At 37.1% G+C, this 13,942-nt stretch overlaps 1 protein-coding gene across 5 annotated transcripts in view; it reads right to left on the bottom strand.

The window, feature by feature from the left end:
- LOC309665724 (uncharacterized protein) overlaps positions 1-13,942 on the bottom strand; it is a 608,811-nt gene that overhangs the window by 506,526 nt on the left and 88,343 nt on the right. For all 5 annotated transcript variants that reach the window (XR_014266649.1, XR_014266650.1, XM_082472434.1 and 2 more), the window contains one exon: positions 2,575-2,753. The gene's annotated coding sequence lies outside the window, so the exon portion shown is untranslated. The remainder of the gene's footprint in view (positions 1-2,574; positions 2,754-13,942) is intronic.

Here is a 13,942-nt window from a genome sequence, read left to right as displayed (position 1 = left end):
ACTGTAGAGAGCATTTTACATATCTCATTTCGTCCTCACAAAGACTTTATGAAGCAAGTACTGATCTTACCTGCATTTTATAGCTAATAAAACCAAGGCACAGAGAAGTAAGTAACTCGCTCAAGGTCTCACAACTTGGAAGTGACAATGTTGTGATTCATGTCCAGGTCTTTCTCACTTCAAAGCCCAGGCTTTTGAACACTCTGCATATTGCCCTTCGTCCTGGAGGAATGAGGTTGGAACTGAATACTAATGATAATTCCTCAAGAAAGCTGTCTTCTTGGTATCAGTCTTGGTTTGACTTCTTTCTAAGAAGTTTCTAAGAAACTTCTTTCTAGATATAAAGCTCAAATTGAGGGACTTCCCTCGTGGTCCAGTGGTAAAGAATCCACCTTACAACGCAGAGGACCCAAGTTCGATCCCTGGTCAGGGAACTAAGATCCCACATGCTGCAGGGCAACTAAGCCTGTGCGCCACAACTACTGAACTCACACGCCTCAACTTGAGAGCCTGTGTGCCGCAAACTACAGAGGCCACGCGCTCTGGAGCCTGCGTGCCACAACTAGAGAAGAGAAAACCCGCACACCACAACTAGAGAGAAGCCCATGCACCACAATGAAGACCCTGCGTGCCGCAACAAAAGATCCTGCATGCCTCAAGGAAGATCCTGTGTGCCGCAACTAAGACCCGACGCAGCCAAAAAAATTAATAAAACAAATAAATAAATAATAAGTCTTAAAAAAAAAGAACTTCATTAAAAAAAAGCCCAAATTGAAAAAAAAAATAGAAACTATAGATCACAGTAGCTTTGTTCTATATACTTATTTAAATGCTATTAATCGTCTGGGTCACTTATAACGTGCTTTCACGTGAACACAGCCTAGACTTGATTACAAAAATAAAATCTCTTTGAAAAGATTTCATCATTTAAAATACAGCCACCCAGAAAACCTTTAATCTTCCATGTCAGGGAACTGTCCCCACTCAATCAGAAGCTGCCTAAGGGGTAATCTCAAACACTGATGCCTATGGCTGAAAATTAAGAAAGCAGACTTTCGTCTCATTTGACCAGTTTTATTTCACTTTTGATTCCACCTCCTTCCCCTTCTCTTATCCTGCAGGCAGTGGACCATATATTTCTTACTTCATAGAGGATTTAATAGGTAGTCACAATTCCATAGCTGGATATCGCACAAAGCAATATTCTCCATGATAAATTTCAGCCATTTTTGACCCTCATCCTTCCTTTGAGAGCCATATCAGCCATATTGATAAGACCTCGTATTACCATCTCAAGAGTATAACAAGGTTAAGATGACTGCTGTCTCAGCAAGATGCTGAGCTTTTGATTCATGCTTTTATAACAACAAGGCTGGATTACTACAATTTGTTGTTGGCATCCTTCCCAGAATGCTCACTGCTTTGACTTGACTTTGTATAGAGGATTCAGCAGTCAGGGTGTTCAACAACAAGTACAGAAATGCCTGCACATACCCTATCAGTACCACAAATACTACGTTGAAATAGAGAACTGGTTTGAAAAAGTGTAGGTACAGGTCCTTGCTTTTAACACTATGAAATAAAGTGAACCTTTTCCTTCCAGAAACAAGGCTTTCATATATAACCATGGTGTAGAACTGACTGTGGCTCAAGAGGTCTAAGCTACTTTATAAGAATGTCATACTTCATTTGACTTGAGGCTCTGATCAGAAATCTGGGGACAATCTCTCTTTTCAAGAGCCAATTCCCACTTGCTAGCACACTTAGTTATATCTTACCAGAAGACACTTTCATTTAAAAAAAGTAATGTGGAGAATACAACACTCTATAATCTGCATTAATACCTTAGAGAAACTCAAATCACACAATGTACCAGTATATAAGTCTCACTGAGGAGTATTTCTTATTTATACTTGTAATTTCTGGATGAAGTCTCCTTCCATTTACTAGACCAGTACTTATCAAAGTATGCTCCTGGCACCCATCTCAAGATCACCTGGAGTGTTCATTAAGAACACAAATTCCAGGGTTTTACTCTTAGAGTCATAATCTCTAGGGAATTTTTTAACCAAGCTTCCCAAGTGATCTTAATATATGCTAAAATTTGAGAACCTCTGTACTAGACACTGTAAACCCTGGGAGTGAACATTCACAAGTCTCATTCAGAACCTAGCATGCTGCCTGACCCTGGTAGGTAGTCATTGTTTCTGTCAATGATGTATGAATAAATGAACAGTTGATGAATCTGTATGGGGAGTCACAAAGTCTAAGGCAGTGACTCTCTCTGCTCTTGTGATCTGCTCAGCACTTTTTTTTTTTTTTTTCCTGGCTCAGCACTTCTGACAGGGGTTCAGATGCCACAGGTAGAGTTGGGAGATTGAGCAAAAAACAACAAAAAACAGAATACCCACCCAGTTAAATCTGAGTTTCAAAAAACCAACAAATAATTTTCAATATAAGTATTTCCCATGCAATACTTGGCAACTCTAGCCTTAGACTACATAGCCCTAGACTGACCCAGTGTCTTCCCTTGGTCGATGTCCCCTCCCAACCACAAAAGGAACACACAGGTACCTTGTACAGAGGATCTCCATATAGAAGCCAGAATGCCTTCCTGTATACCTCCAGGAGAGCTGTCAGCTTTACCCCTGAGGAGCAGGGTGAGAGTTTTCCTCCCAGTCTCACTGCCACTGCCTGGACAAGGCCTTATCCAAGGGTGAGGCTCTTGTTTCTCTGATCCTCTGATAGCTCATCTATTAAAAAAGAAGTGAAAATGTTCCCTCATACAAGTTGTTATGCTGATAAAGTGAAGTAACATGTGTAAAGCTTAACAACGGTGTTTATTTTCTCACCTTCACTCTCTTCAGAGCTGTATCACCTTCACTTCAACATTAACAGAGTACTATCACCATTATCAACTCATATACACACGTGCACACATGCACAAGCAAGTGTGCATATGCCCTCCTTTTCACACACACATACACATGAGCATGCACACACATTTTTTTGGAGTTCTACTTATGCTCCAGGTAGGAGATTGGCACAATATAGCACGGGGGTCAAGAAAGAGAGGACTCTGAATCCACGTATTCAGATTCCATCTTTGCCATATATGTTTTCTGTGTGACTTTGGCTAGTTATCTAACCTCTTCAAACTTGAGTTTTTTCATTCATAATACGGAAATAATAATGCCTGATTTACAGGGTTGTTGTAAAGATCAAGTACATTCATACAAACAACCACTTAGAACAGTGCCTGTACATGGTGAGCTTCAATAAGTATTAGCTCTTAGATATTGTTATTTTATTATCATCATCATCACTGCATCCAACCCCGATATGTTCTTAACACTCAGTGACCTCACAGGACCAACAATTACTTCCCCAAGTAATCCCTCTGACTTAGGACTAGAAAGACCGCCAAATGCCCATGTTTTATTCTCATCAGGAGCTGGGAAAATAGTTAAGTTATACTTCAGTAAACTGACTTCCATCCTCTGGAAATTTCTAAAGCATTCATGCTATTGAGACCTTTTTTTTTTGAATTTTTGAATTTTATTTATTTTTTTTTACCAGGTTCTTATCAGTTATCTATATTATACATATTAGTGTATATATGTCAATCCCAATCTCCCAATTCATCCTACCACCACCACCCCCCGCCACTTTCCCCCCCTTGGTGTCTATACATTTGAGACAATTTTTTAATTGACCTAAATAACCACAAATAGAGAAATAGCTTAGAGTTCTTGTGATTCTACATTTATTTTGGTAACTAGTTGTTTGGTTGAAAAAGCTTGTCCTTAGAAATTGTCTAAAGATCAAAATATGTAACCCATTACATTTTAAACATCTAAACACAGAAGATCATAACATGTCCATACTTAGAAAATTGTGACTCTCGCTGTCATTACTAATCAAAAATTTTGTAAGAAATATGTCTGACTCTTCCTCATTGCCCAACACTATCTCACCCAATGCCTTTTAGTTAGAATATTAACATGATAGGCATTTATTTACACATTGATCCGTCTATTTAATAGGTATTCATCGACTGCCTCTATGTGTGAGGTGCTTTGCTGTATCAGTGAACAAAACAAATAACCCTGCTCTCATGGAGCTTACATTCTATGGGAGAAAGGGGGGAAAAAGGAAAATATATAGTATGTCATTTGGTGAAAAATTTGTGGGGAAAAAATTAAGCAAGGATGGGGCTAGGAAGTGCAGTGAGTGCTGTACTTTTTACTTAGAGTTGTCTGGGAAGACCTCACTGATATTTGTACAGAAACCAAGGAGAGGTAATGGAATGAGTTCTACAGATACCTAGGCAGAAGGGACAGCAATGCAAAGACTTTGAGGCAGGACAGCACCTGATGTGCTTGGTTAAGATAAACAGACCAGTGTGGCTGAAGTGGAGAGAACATGGGAGGGGGTAGTAAATGGTGTCAGAGAGAAGCAAGATGATGAAGGGCATTGTAAGCCATTATATGGACTTTTGCATTTACTCAACTGAAATGGAACACCATTGGAGGATTGTGAGCAGAGGAATACAAGATCTGGTTTATCTTTTAGAAGGTTCATATTGCCTGCTGTATGGAGAATGACAGTGATGGGGCAGGTATCATGAAAGTCAGGGGAACTATTAGCGGTAATTGCAATTATCCAGGAGAGAGATGATGGCGGCTAGGATGATAGCAATGAAGGTGGTGAGAGCTGGTTGGATTCTGGATATATTTTGAAGGTACAAAAGAACATGGTTTGTGCCTTCCAAAAATCTAAGCATGCCCATCAGAAGAGTAACCCAAACAAATGGAGATGTATTAGAACTTTCTTTAAAAAATTTAAATTTTGAATCAACAATGATGTTCAAGGTACGGAGTTGAGAAGCTGCCTCTGGGGTAATGGAAGAGAGATTAGAAAGACAGAAAATGATATGGAGAAAGAGGAAAACATTCTAGGTTTCTGAGGAGGTAAAACGAAAAGAGTAGATAAGAAAAAGTGTAAAATTTACTGTTAAATACATCATCCACCTTGACTATTCTCAAATTAAGCCTGAAAAATACTGCATATCTTTGAGTACCTTGTGAGAACAAAATACTAGTTTATGTGTATTATCTCAAGCTGTATTTACAAAAGTAAAATGGTCCCTTTTCCCTTAGCAAAGGTGAAATTCTTTGTAGAATGGATTACCCAGCTCTGGATCAGTGCTGTAAATCAGCAGACCAGGTGTGCTTCCTGAGAAACCCCACAGGTGAACAACCACCACTCTCCTCATGTCTGCTGCAATCCCTTGAATGTTCAAGAAACCTAAGTTATCTATGAATTTAGCCTTATCTGGTAACACCTTGACTCAAACATAATGCTCTCCAAGAAGCAAAAAAACACAAACCTGTATAGGAAATGGATTTAGAAGTGAAAGGCAAAAGGTCCAGAAGAACCCAAAACAAGGCTTGAGAAGACAGATAGGCAGAGAACAAAGATTAGGTTCAGGGACTTTTAAATTTCCTCAGAGTAGATGTTCTCTGGGTCAAAAATCATGAAAGGTTCAGAGAAACACAAAGCTAATTAAAGGCTTAGAAACTGAGTTTAAAAATATTTTAAGAATACTGAAAAAAATTAACCTGAAGAAAAGGTAACAAATATTTGATAGGAATAGGCTTTTCAAATAAACATACCAAAATTTGGATTCACTACTAACACCATGTCCACTGAGAACTCATCAGACAAAAGTTACAACCCAAGCAAAGCTGGCATCACCTTGCCTGAGTTTAACTGAGGTGTTAAACACTCTGTGTCCCAGAGTGACAATTCCAAAAGTCTCTGCAGGCAATATAAATAGTTATGGGCAAATTCATGTAATCATGATGGTACCCTCATGGTGGCTATCCCACTGACTTCTGATACAGAACTGCTCTCTGTATCAGGTGTGGTGGGTGGGGCATTCTATGAACTCATCTGGAAGGGAATGCACTGACAGCCAATCAAAATTTTTATTAAAGGGGACTTCCTTGGCGGTCCAGTGGTAAAGACTGTGCTTCCACTGTGGGGGCACAGGTTCGATCTCTGGCTGGGGAACTAAGATTCTGCATGCCACACCACGCAGACAAAAAAAAAAAAAAAAAAAAAAAAAAACCAGAAACAATTCTTATTAAAAAAAAATTATCTTCAAAAGTGGAAAAAATTTGGCTAAAAATAGTTATTAAAAGCAATCAACTCAAACTACCAAAAAATACTGATTTGTCTTGAATGTCTATTTATATTAACATGAATGAAGGAGTATCCTACAGGGAAGGCCATGCCTGCCACAGGACCTATCATGGAAATAGACTGAGTTTCTCTATAAAAATTCACTTGTGACAAAGACTGTGATAGCTCTCGAAAATGTGTGTAATTATATTTTGTCGGTTTCTTAACTTCTACTAAGTATTTTGCTGTTAGTATGCTCATATGCTCTTATTATTTAGTGTAATAAATCTTCATTCTATTGATATGTTTCTATTCTTTGTATGGTTATAAATGTATTTATGGGCAAGGGTGTTATGAATTCATTTGATGATATATGTAACAGGGTTAATTAACACAATTTCAGTCACAATGTAAAAACATGAAATGAAAGTATTAAAAATCATTGTAGTAATAACAATTACATTTTTTCAGTCCTTAGATGTGTCACACATCTTACACATATTCTTTATCTCATGACAACCTCGCTGATATGTACCATCATCCTCATTTTTCATATAGGAAATCTTATTCACATAAATTTAATTTCTGGAAGGAAACAGGGCCAGGAAGTAATAATGCTGATATTCGAAAGGATATCGATTTGAGTTCAAAACTGCTGGGCTTTCTACTATACCACATCATGTTTTTAGTAGCATTTATTCAGTTTACTTGTTAAATTTGTGCTTAAATCATTTTTGTTTAGTTGATGACATTTAAGAATATTAAAAACTGAAAATTTAGTTTCTTTTATTGCTATTTTAATTTATTCTTACAAAATCAATGTATATGGCCAGCATTTTAAAATGATACTTTGGAACTTCTACGTCTATGGCGTTTCACTACAAATACCATTTTAAAAGCTGTTAGAATTTGAGTATCAGGGCTGTATCGGTTGTGAATTCTATTCTACAAAATAAATGAACATAGGGTTCGTTTTGCAGTGAGACTTGAAAGAATGAGAATTAAGAACATCAGCTCCAACCAAAAACCATGACTTGCCAGGCTTTTAGAGAAGACTGCTTGGGTAGCCAAAGCAGGAAGATCACTTACGCAAGGGAGGTCATGGAGGACAACAGTGCTACTCAAAATCTGACCTCCTAGTGTTACCTATGGACATTCCTAGAGTCAATTTAAGCTTATGAAAATATCAGAATTGATTTAACATCCAAAAACACACGTTAACTTCTTGTTGCATACAGTAAAACCTCTATCAAACAAAATATTTCTCTTTGAAGATTAGGCTGCAAATTCCCCTCCCTCTGAAAACAAATAAAGCAAAACAAACACAATAAACTTCAGAGAGGATGGTTTACTTCTGAATTACTTAGATTAATCAAGCCATATAGACCTCATGCTGAGGGCAATTTTTAGCCAAAACCCTAGGGTTATCTACCAGGCTACCACTGTATTGATTCAGCCTTTCTGCTGTAATGAGTAGAGTGAGAAATTCTGTATGTGAGCTAAGCTGTTTAGGAATCAAAAGGCTTTCCTTATGAATCTTACTACCATTTTGCTGGGACTCTTACCCATATACTCTCCAGCTGTTCAGGGAGACACAAATGGGCCACTAGGAATATTGTCAGTTACAATGAGGGAGAAAAAGGCAGGAACTGGTTTGTCTTGCTTGTTCCTGAAAGCCTTAATTTCAGTGGTGATCAGTATGTGTTTTTTTAAAAAAAAGTATTTTTTAATATGCCTAAAGCATTATATTTATACTCAACTTCTTAAGTTGGTTTTAAAAACAAAACAAAACAAAACAAAGCACTCAAGAAAAATATGAATGCAGCAACACTCCTCTTAAAAAAGAACACTTTCATTTCATGGTTGATTCTTTTCTGTCGCAAAGACAATAAAATACATGACAATGCTTCTGTCTTTTCCTCTTCTACACTAAGCACACAGACATATCCATTCAGACACTTTATAAACCACACTTGTGAATACTGACCAACCACAAAATCAAAACCTATAAAGGCTACATCTGATCAGAATATTTTTGTTGCAATTATCTCCTCAGCAAACAGAAATGTGACTTAAAGTACCTCCTGAAAAAATATTGGCTATTATAACTGAGGTACTCCTAGTTAATTTTAGGTTAGATACTACTTTTCCAGGATTCAGATGATGTCATCAGGATCTGGTTTCTCTGAGTTGAGAAGTATACAGTATTTTAAATCAAGCCAGGATTCTATGCCCAACTCTACTGTATCTTGGAAATATTAGGGAAATCATAAGTTCTGTGAATTTCAATTTGCTTATTTAAAAAAGGGAATAATAATAGCCCTTTGAAGTAGGATCAAATGACAGTGTAGAGGAAAGTGCTGCTGCTAAAACTCTAAGGTATCATACAATCATTAGCGAGAAAAGCAAATGACTTTCCTCCTAATAGAGTGTGTCAAAGAAATTCCAGTTTGGGGAGTTAAGAGAGTTCGTAAAGGAGATGAAAGTGGGGAAGTAGGGAGAAATGTTTAGAAGAGTAGTTAAGGAGCATGCCAGTAAAGGAGAGAAAACACTAGGAATTTGGAGCATAGCATGGCAAGGGAAGTGGGAACACCAGAAAGAGCCATCATGGGAGAGCTTACAGTATGTCCTTCCCTTTGTATAGCTGCTTGTCATGAACTAAACTATTTAGTGATGGTATAGTTAATACGACCATCTCAACAAGCAGCTGCTAAAACATTCTCTGAAACTCAAAGGCCCTTTTCTATAGTCTAAGCCTTGGACAACAGCTCTCTTTTCAGTCAACAAAGGAAATCAATTGAAGTCAAAATGTCTACTTTCGTATAAAATAGAAAATAGCATCCTAGAACTAGCGCCTAGCTGGCAAGGGAAGAAATAAGGTGCTTGCAGATTTGTATTCCTTCATTCTTTGAGTAAATGGGTATTGAAAACTAGCTAGTATGTGGTTAGCAATGAGCATATAAAGATAAATAAAACATTGGTATTCTTCCCTCAAGCCCAAGACTTTAATCATGAAAAAACATCAGACAAACCCAAATTGAGGGATAGTCTACACAAAATAATTGAGCAGTACCTCTCAAAACTGTCAAGGTTATTTAAAACAAAACAAAACAAAACAAAAAGACTGAGAAACTGTCACATCTCAGGGATAACTAAGGAAACACCATATAACTAAATGCAATGTGGTATCCTAGAAAAAAGGGTGGTAGTGTAAAACCTAGGGAAATCCAAATAAAGACTACAGTTTAGTTAATAGTAATGTACCTGTGTTCATTTCTTAGTTTTGACAAATATGTCATGGTAATTTAAGACATGAATATTAGAGGAAACTGGGTGAGGAGTTGAATTGGTTTCCTAGGGCTGCCATAACAAATTACTCTTATAAGGATACTTGTTGTTGGATTTAGGGCCCACCTACATCCAGGATGGTCTCTCAAGATCCGTAACTTATTTATATCTGCAAAGATCTTATTTCCAAGTAAGGCCCCATTCATTCAAGACTAGGACCTGGATATACTTTTGAGGCTACTATGCAACCCACTACAGGGGTATATGGGAAATCTCTGTGCAGTCTTTGCAACTTTTCTGTAAATATAAAATTATTCCAGCATAAAAGGTTTATTCACAAAGGGGAGGGGGCAGTGGTTAAGTGGAATCAGTATAATGGAGGTGAAATCTTACATACTAAAAAAATACTTCCTCAGAGACAAAAGGAAAGATGGGAAGAAGAGGACTGAAAACATGTTTATAGGCATTTAGGCAAGATGTTAAGATTGTTCATGGCAGAAGAATCCCATTCCCTCTAAATATGAGGTAGGAGCTTTATAAGTAAAAAGAGGGGAGAGACAGAGAGTGAACAAGTTTGGAGATAGATAGTAAGGCCTCTGAAGAGAGCTATGCAGTTTCCAAAAGTAGAAAAGAGTGATGCTCAGAACCAGAGCACTAAGCAGTCCTGGGATCCAGATGAAGTCATAAACCATGACTAAGCAAAGGTGTCAGGCCAGTTGGTTCATTTGCTCTAGCAGCCCTCAGCAGTTTGGGCACAGTAGCCGATAAAGAGGGTGGATTGATTGATCCACAGAGGGCACTGGCCAATGGGTACAGTGACAGGTATGTTGGTGAGGAACAAACTGAAATATTTGACCTGAGATCCAGGCTAAGTGGGAAAGGGAGGAAAGACTGTTAGGATCTTTTTCCCAATGTTTTCTTCTAGGAGTTTTACAGTTTCAGGTCTTATTTTTAAATCTCTGATCCATTTCGAGTTAATTTTTGTGAATGGTATAAGGTAGGGGTTCAGTTTCATTCTTCTGCATGTGGGCATCCAACTTTCCCAACACCATATGTTAAAGAGACTATCCTTTACCCATTGTGTGTTTTGGACACCCTTTCAAAAATTATGTGAGGGTTTCTATCTAGGCTTTCAATTCTGTTCTACTGATCTATGTGCCTGTTTTTATGCCAGTACCATACTGTTCTGAGGAAAATCTGAAAGTGGTAGAGCAGTTCTTTTTAAACTGGTATGTGCATATGAAGCACCTGGGGACCTTGTTAAATTGTGCAGTAAATTTGGGGAGAGGCTCCCAAGTGAAGCCAATGCCACTGCTGTTCTACCAAACTCATTATGAGTAGCCAGAGAACCTAGAGATCTTGAGGATGTCAAAATGCAGATACGAAAGGCACAGAACCGTGGCAAGAAACAAAGCTGTGGGAATTCAAGGATTCGGTTTTCTGAAATAGATTAGTGTTAGAGGATGATGGGGCCCAGGGAGTTGTCCTGGGCATGAGTGGTGGAAATCAAGTGGCAGTAAATGTTGTTTGAAGAGTGTTTGGAGTGTTTGGTGGGTCCTCCCTATAGACATTTAAGTCACATAGAATGAGGACAGTTTGAGTCCAGAGGAACACTGACAGCCAAGTATTAAATTCATTAATGCCTTTGAAGAGGAAAGACCTAGAGACTACTGAAAGGTGATATGACCCAGGGAATGTGAAGGGCAGATAGGTTTCTGTTCACGTTTTGGAAGTAAAACTCTGGAAAATACTGACCCTAGTTTCTGAGACACAGGGAAGTGAAAGAATGAGCAGTCCCAATCAAAGTTTTGGGGGGAAACTTTTCAAATAAGCTTCACTAAAGACCCAGACTTACTAATAAATTCCAGTTAAATAAGAAGATGGTAGACAAAAATCAATGAAAAGGCTCAAGGTTATCAGGAAAACTGAGGGTGCAGTGTATAGAATTTGGAGGGACGTCAATGGGGGAAGGTAGGGGTGAGATGGAGAGAAAGAGAAGAAACCTTGTCTTGTGGCACTTGCCCTTCTGATGAGGACTTGGGAAAGTCAGGATGAGAGAGGTAGAGTCAAGAGCTAGATAGGAGGGCCGTAAATAAAGTCAATATATTCTCAGGACTCAGGAGAAATCGCTAATAAAAAAACTACTTCTCTCCAAAACACACAATTCCTAGTTCTGCACTTTATGTAAACAAGAAACAGTAAGAGTGCTTCTCTGACAATCTTTCAGTTCTAAGAAAGATAGTATCTGTTCAGCAGCAATGGATTGAGGACTTTACAGGAGTATGATTATCAGATTTACTTTAAATTCTGAAATATAAAAAGGTGGCTTTTTTACCTCCTACTGTTGATTCTCATGGAAATCATGCTTATCATAGGTTTTGGGAAATGTAGCTCGGGGGCCCTGTGGTGATTGACAGGAGTGCTAACAGTGGATGTAATCCAGAATGGCGGATTAGAGATGAGACCTTTAAAGCTGTCCTGCATTCTAATTAGCTGATAGTCATGAAAGATGTAAGCTTCAGACATTGACACTGTCACTTCAGGCAAGGACAAAAGTCATCTAATTTATATTAATATGAGAAAAGTTTAAATCTGTCCATTTAATATGGGAGAGTTTAGGCAAACTTTCATTAGCTTCTTGGGTGGATAAATGAAAGTCTGAAAGATTGTAAAAGCCATATCATTTATTCTATAAATTAACAAAGACTGAAAATCATCTCACGGTAAATCACCCTTTTTATCAGCAAAAATATCTCTGTACTGGAGCAAACATGAGAATATTTTATTATCATCTTTAAAATCTTGTTATTTTTAAAGCCATTTACATTTTGTCTATTCCATAAATTAACATTAGGAGAAAATACTTCAGTGAGGAGTTGTGAAATCTGGAGATAATATGGAAAATATTTGTATCCTTAAATATACTTAAAAATACATACTTGTTTTTAGAATTTTATTCTCCTTAAGTCTTTGGGTTAAAGTTTATAGTTTTAAACTCTTCAATCTAGTCCCCTTTAACTTTATTATACTCTTGCCTACAGTGATTTAAAGACGTAAGATCAAGACTTAGATTTAATTATTAAGATAATTCTTATAGTCTGTTTTCTTGTTAAATTGCAGTGCTTTCACCCTGTTTATGGGTTAGAGTACAGAAGGCTTCTACAGAATTAAGGATAGGATACATTTACATTCTATAGAATTTCAGTGATGGGTCTGGGAAAAAGGCAAATCAACAATTGCTATACCTGTTGAAAAGGACTAAGTCACAACTTGTTTGCTAACCAGCAATATGTCCAGAGCTTGGACTTGTTTACTTAAAGCAGATGTTGACCTTACTGCGTCCCAGAAAGTGTACCAAGTATTTTTTTTACAAAGTATATAACACGATTTTTATTGTTAAGGAGTCTACAGCTTAACTGAAGAACAGAGCATATAGGGATTATAAAGATAATCATCAAAGCAGCATATGATTAAATGTTGACACTAATATCATTTCCTTTACTAAACATTTAGACTAGGTTTTCTTAAAATAGCTTATCTCTAGAATATTACTAAATACTTTGCCATTTAGAAAATCCCAATTCATTCTAGAGTAAGTTCTTTAGGCTTACTACTGTTTTGTCAATGTCTTAGTCTTGAGTCATTTCTTTTGGTGTCTGGCACATAATAGGGACACAACAAATGATTGAATGAATGGGTGAGTGACTAAATCAAAGAATATTGAGAGAAAATGCAAAATATATAACATTTCTCAGATGTTTCTTCTTTATCTGAAAACATGAGACAATTTTGTTTAAATATACATTAAGTTAAATCCAAGTTTTCATCACTGTTTCTCAAAACAAAGTCAGGCATTAAGTCCAACTAAAGTATCTTGGAAATTTTCCTTCAGAAGCAGTAACATTTGCTCCATCTATCGATATTATTTGTTCTACCTAAACAAATATCTATAGAGTGATGTGAAAATGATTTTTCTCAGTAATGTCATCTTGGATGTATGCCTTCCTCACATTTATCATTTATTATCTAATTTTTTACAGTAACTATTTTCAAGAAACCTGAAGCACACTTGTAGTCTCCTACATCAATTGATGAGTGACATTAGTCCCTAATATTTCCCTCCTCTGGGCCAAGCTTGCTCTTTAGTCTCCCCTTGTTCTCAAAGGATGTTGCTCTCTTCCTTGACAATCTCTTTCAAATAACAATGCCATGTTCTGAGTCAATCCTCACTATAAAGATCTGTTTCTCTTAATGTTATTTCTGATAATTTAGGATTATCTTTAAATATTTTTTCACTTTAACATGGCTTTTAATACTCTTGATATTGTAGAGTAATAGGAATAAATTATGAAAAAAATGTAATGATCCTATCTAGTAATATTTTTATTGCTGTTTTTCTCCCATCCACTTGTCCTCACTTTAAAGCCTGGGTAACTATGCCATCTCTTTCTATGCCTGCTAGAAG

This window comes from Balaenoptera physalus (assembly GCF_965194825.1).
Source record: "Balaenoptera physalus genome assembly, chromosome: 8".
Taxonomy (NCBI): domain Eukaryota; kingdom Metazoa; phylum Chordata; class Mammalia; order Artiodactyla; family Balaenopteridae; genus Balaenoptera; species Balaenoptera physalus.
This window is presented reverse-complemented; position numbering and strand designations above follow the sequence as displayed.